We start from the raw sequence: 5,777 nt of genomic DNA, 5'->3' as shown, positions 1-5,777 counted from the left end.
AGTCTGTAACCTTCAAAGCCTAAGCCCTCATCACAACAAAACTCAATTAATATTTACATTTATCAAATTACATTGCAACCTGGGGAGTTCTTGGCACAGTCCTGAATAAGAGTGAGAAAGAAAGAAATAGCGTTGTTCATCCAGTCAACCAAAATTTTTTTTTTATTTTTTATTTTTTTAATGCTATTCTTGTCTGCTTACATTCTTTTTATGTATGTATGTATGTATGTATGTATGGCTGTGTTGGGTCCTCGTTTCTGTGCGAGGGCTTTCTCTAGTTGTGGCAAGCGTGGGCCACTCTTCATCGCTGTGCGCGGGCCTCTCACGATCGTGGCCTCTCGTTGCCAAGCACAGGCTCCAGACATGCAGGCTCAGTAATTGTGGCTCACAGGCCGAGTTGCTCCGCGGCATGTGGGATCTTCCCAGACCAGGGCTCGAACCCGCGTCCCCTGCATTGGCAGGCAGATTCTCAACCACCGCACCACCAGGGAAGCCCAACCAAAATTTTTGAAGCAGCTGCTAGATGCCTGGCCCTGTTTGGAGTTCAGCAGTGATCAAGACAGGAAGAGTCCTACTTTCATGAACCATGTAGTGGGGAGGAGAGACAGGTGCAACTTAGGTGAGGGATTTCACCTTGCTGGGCCTCTGTTTTCTCATCTGGAAAATGGGATGGGTGTTTCTCATTTTCTGGGATTGTCCAGCCCTCACATTCTCTGATTCCATAAGAAGCATTTGTTTTCCTGTTTCTTTAAAATTCAATCAGGCCATGAGCTGTGATGAATGTCGTTAGCTGCTCCCCAAATCACTCTATTTCCACCCATTTCCTGTGATCAGGTCTATCCCCCAACATGACTCAAAATCAATCAAGTCACAGAAGCTAAGGGGCACCCAGCAGAAGAATTCCAACCCTGGCTTCTCAGGAGCTCTGCGGTCTACCTGGCCAGGTAAACTTCACGCACCTGGCACAAGGTGGCCATCCCTGGTTTCACATCAACATGATCTCAGGCACAAACCTCCTTGTTTTTCCATTTTGTCTTTAAGTTACTTGCTGAAACAACTGCACAAATATGAAAAAGATATAAAAATCAGGCATCCTCTGCCCTCACTGCCTACTAATAAATGATTTTCTGCCACTTTAATGATAAAGATACAACATTTCAGCATTCCGTTGCCCTTATTATTTTTCATTTTGTTGATATTTCTACTGAATACATCTTTCAATATTTTAACAATGGAACATGTATTTAGGTTGTTCCACACACAGCCTTTGGTGGTAAGGGTTTTGTTGTTATATTTCTATTATGTTTCCTTTAAAAATCATTATCCTGTTTAAATGGATTACGTCAACTTTATAGGCATTTATCATATGATATTGATGAAATTAATACATAGAGGGCAGTAGTACAAATTGATTGGAATTGAGAGCCTCTATTAGCACAGTTAAATATAAATATTTATATATATATATATATATATATATATATATATATATATATATGCCAAATTACATGCTGAGTGAGATTCTCCTACTCTTTTTCACTCTCTGCCCCTCAAGCCTGTGAGAAATGGAATATTTCTTGCCATATCAGTAAAAAAAGGATGTCACAGGCATCAGCACTTGCAGCCCTCCCGTGTGAGCCGGCAGGCCCTGAGGAACTCAGGATATGCAAATACAGAATGCTGGCCCCAGAGAGCTGAGGTGCATATCAAAGGAAGGATTTCAGTGAGCCCAGACGCTTGCATCTTCCCATACAAAGAAAAGCGCTACATTCCTCACCTTGGGAGAGCTGGTTTTCCTTAGTTAACAATCACCTTTTGATGTTCCCCATTACCTGCGCCATTCCCCTCCCCTGTCCCCTCCCCCCAGTACTTTAGCTCAGGGAGGAAGGAGCGCAGAGAGACTCGGCTGAACAAGGGGCCTGCGAGCCTGGGGATGCGTTTTCAGCCGCTTTCCCCGCAGTCAGGAGGAGGGGCGCTGACGCTCCAACCGGACCCTGGGCCTCCCTTTCCCCGTTTCCCCTCAGGACGCTCAGGCCGACCCACTCCCCACGCCCACCAGGCCCCGCGAGCCAGGCCGAGGGCAGGGGCGAGAGAAGGGACCGACGTTCCCCGGGACCAGAACGCTAGGGGCTGCTCTTTCTGCACAGCAGCGGTGGGTGGCAGCGAACCCCTGCCCCTCAGAAGCTGGTCTTGCACTGACGCCCGGGCACCAGACCAGGAGGAGGGTTGGCGCCCACTTACCCGGCCCGCGGTCCCCAGGACTGTCGCGGCTTTGGCGGCCGGGGCCCCTCCAGAGCCGGCAGCCTCAGTGAGGCCGCCCTCCCCTCGGGCTCCGGGGCACTTTAGTGACGGCGGAGGCAAGAGACCCCGAGCCGGGAGTTCCAGCTCTGCGGAAACGCGGGATCGTTCTGGGCGAGGAGGTGGGACCGCTCTGCCCCCAGGCCTTCCGGGAGGGAGGGCGGCGCCGGGGGAGGAGCCGCCTGGAGCCTCCAGGAGCCCTTCCGGGGGTCCTGGAGGGGCGGCCCGGCCTGGGGGCCCCGCCCACTGTGGCCGCAGCCCAGGCCTTTTTCCTGGAATCCTACACAAGAAAGAAAGATACAGTCTATAGTAAATATTCACAAATGATTGTTGCTGCTGTGCTTACTATTCTATTAAAGGTGTAAAATCCATAAAACACTTTAAGTTCAAAGTTAAATACGAATTTTTACCTTTCTAATTATGTCTCTGCTATTCCCAACTGTGGTTAATGAATCAGAGACTGTGGCATCACTAGTTAAAAATGAGCTTGAGGAAAAAATAGAACTCAGGCCCACCAGACCTACTGAATCACGATCTGCACTTTTACAATCTCCCCAGTGTACTTGGGTACCCATGAATAGTTGAAAGGTACATTTCTACCTCGACATGTCTTTTCTGTCTGAGAAATACACACATTTTATCCAGTTTGATATAAATAAAACACTCAAAAATGCATATGCCTGTGTTGAAACCATCATTTTATCATTTCTTTTCCAGATAAGTATAGTCTCTACACTGGTTTTGTGGATCACATGCCATACTCTTTTCTTGTAGTTACAAATAAGGTAGAGAAAGTTACTTTGTAAATATATATATATTAGTGGATAATTGAAGACAGTCTTCTAAATTAAAAGCACTTCTCTTAACTTGCTGTTTTCTTCTTGGGTCACATTATGAACTCTTCCCGTGGCCACATGGCATGTGTACTTTTAATTTCAGGGACTGCTGCCATTCCAGGATGTGGCCATAGATTTCTCTCAAGAGGAGTGACAATGCCTGGACCAAGATCAATGGGAATTGTACAGGGGTGTGATGTTAGAGAAGTATAGGAACCTGCTCTCCTTGGGTGAGGATACCTTCCTTCCAGAATTCCTTTTCCAACCACAGGGTTTAGAGTCCTTCATTTGTAGAATGTCTCCTGGAATCTTCTGCTTCCTACAATAGGGTTTCAGATTGCAATGTTTCAGGAAAGACTAGGAGTTTGTGGGTATAATTTATCTTATTTTTTTAAAATCGCAGTCTCCCTTTTAATATACTTTGTAACTGCTTGGGATGTGTCTATATGAACTGTGTATTATATGCTTCTGTTATAGTCCTTACAATATTTTTTTGTCTTATTTTCTGTAACAATTTTCCATGGATTCTTTGGGCTTAAGGTATATTAAAAGGGAGACTGCGATTCTGGGACTTCCCTGGTGATGCAGTGGTTAAGAATTCGCCTGCCAATGCAGGGGACCCGGTTCAATCCCTGGTCTGGGAATTTCCCACGTGCCACGGAGCAACTAAGCCAGTGGGCCACAACTACTGAGCCTGCGTGCCACAAGTACTGAAGATGGTGTGCCTTGAGCCCGTGCGCCATTTATTTTTTGGAGAATAAAACTGCCTCTGAGTGATTAAAATCTAGACCAGCTAGTCAAAATGCTTTATCACCTGTTCTTCTAAACCACTGATCAACGGAACAAGTTTTACTAGGGATAATAGAGTAATTGTATTCTGGAGTTCATATCGGCAATATGTTTTATGACCTTGATGCTGGATCACGACATTTCAATGGCATAACTGCTATTAACTGTCTGTTTGTTCAACGATTAAAGTCTCACGTGATCTGAGTTCAGACTGGAGTCATCCTGGTTGGTTTCTGTCTATTGCAGATTTCTTCCAGTATGAAAGGACAAGAGCAATACGGCTTACTTTACAAAATGTCTTCAAACCAAATGATGATATAATCTACATTCAGTTAATTTATACATACCCTACTGTAGAACAGGGTTTGTTACGGTGGCAGAGCCCGGTAATTAGGTAAAACTGAAACATTTATCTGCAGTGGTTCAAGTTCTCTTCCTAAGAATATGTTTATAATCAACATTCTTTCACAAAGTACCCAATTTAATTCACCATAGCAGTCCTCATATTAACTAAATGGAGAATCCTAGGCTATATACAAATCCAGAAAGGGCCAAAAGTCATCAGCCCCTATGGATTATTACAACCCATTACTGAGACATTCAAATTATTTCTTAAAGAACCACCATGACCATCAACATCATCAATTTATATATTATTGCCCCAATGCTAGCCTTAACCATGGCTCTCACAACATGAATTCCTCTTCCCATATCTTATCCACTAATTAATATAAATGTAGGCATACTATTTATGTTAGCCATATCAAGCCTAGCCATTTATTCCATCCTCTGATCTGGTCGAGCTTCAGATTCAAAATACTCACTCACTGGAGCTCTACGGACAGTAGCACAGACAATCTCATATGAAGTCTTGCTGGCAGTTATTCTATTCTCAGTCCTAATGCTAAATGGATCATTTACACTTTCAACAGTAATTATTACACAAGAACACCTATGACTAATTTTCTCCTGACCCTTACCCAGAATTTGATTATCTCCGCAGTAGCAGAAATCCAATGAAGCCCCACTTGATTTAACAGAAGTAGAATCAAAACCTGTATATGTCTTCAATGTAGAAAATGTAGCAGGCCCATTCACCCCGTCCTTCCTAGAGAATATGTCAATTTCCTTATAATAAACATTTTCACAACATTCTATTTTTAGGAGCATTTGACAATCCCTACGTGCCAGAATTATATACAGCCCAAGTCATCATTAAAACACATCTAACAATCTCCTTTCTATGAATTCAAGCATCCTACCCACAATTTTGATATGATCAACGTATACATCTCTTATAAAAATATTTTTTACTACTAACATTAGCCCTATGTATATGAGAGTTTTCACTACCTGTCATCATACCAGGCAACCCACAGCAAACTTAAGAATTATGTTTGACTAAAGAGTTACTTTGATAAAGTAAATGATAGAGGTTTAAATGCGCTTATTCCTGGAATTGAACTTATTTCTAAGAATTTTACATTCTCCATGCTACCACATTACACCACAATGCTATATAGTAAGGTTCTCTAAGAAAGCTTCAAGGCCCATACCCCCAAAATATTGTTGTATATCCTTCCTGTACTAATAAACTCTCATTGTTTTTACTATCATTCTACTGACCATTATTTCAGGAAATATAATTGTAGTAACAAGCTCACACTGGTTAATGGTATCCCCATTCTAATAAAAAACATGAACCCATAAGCTACAGAAGCATCCAACAAATATTTTCTAAAACAATCCACCACATCAATACTACTTATAATGGCTATTATCATTAATCTAATATACTCTGGTCAAAGAACACAATGAATTACAAAAATCTTTAATCCAGCAGCATCCACTATC

The 5,777-nt window shown here is 42.8% G+C and overlaps 1 long non-coding RNA gene across 1 annotated transcript; it reads right to left on the bottom strand.

Annotated features, from left to right (window-relative positions):
* Positions 1-629: 629 nt before the first annotated feature.
* Positions 630-3,754, bottom strand: LOC309622031. Its single transcript, XR_014240444.1, has 3 exons — positions 3,352-3,754; positions 2,242-2,578; positions 630-1,057 (listed from the first exon to the last, which is right to left on the bottom strand). It is a non-coding gene; the product is annotated as an uncharacterized lncRNA (long non-coding RNA).
* Between the last annotated feature and the right edge of the window lie 2,023 nt (positions 3,755-5,777).

The sequence above is a fragment of the Balaenoptera borealis genome (assembly GCF_965194805.1).
Source record: "Balaenoptera borealis genome assembly, contig: HAP1_SCAFFOLD_1419, whole genome shotgun sequence".
NCBI lineage: Eukaryota > Metazoa > Chordata > Mammalia > Artiodactyla > Balaenopteridae > Balaenoptera > Balaenoptera borealis.
The sequence above is the reverse complement of the archived record's forward strand: the minus strand, read 5'-3'. Positions and strand labels throughout refer to the sequence as shown.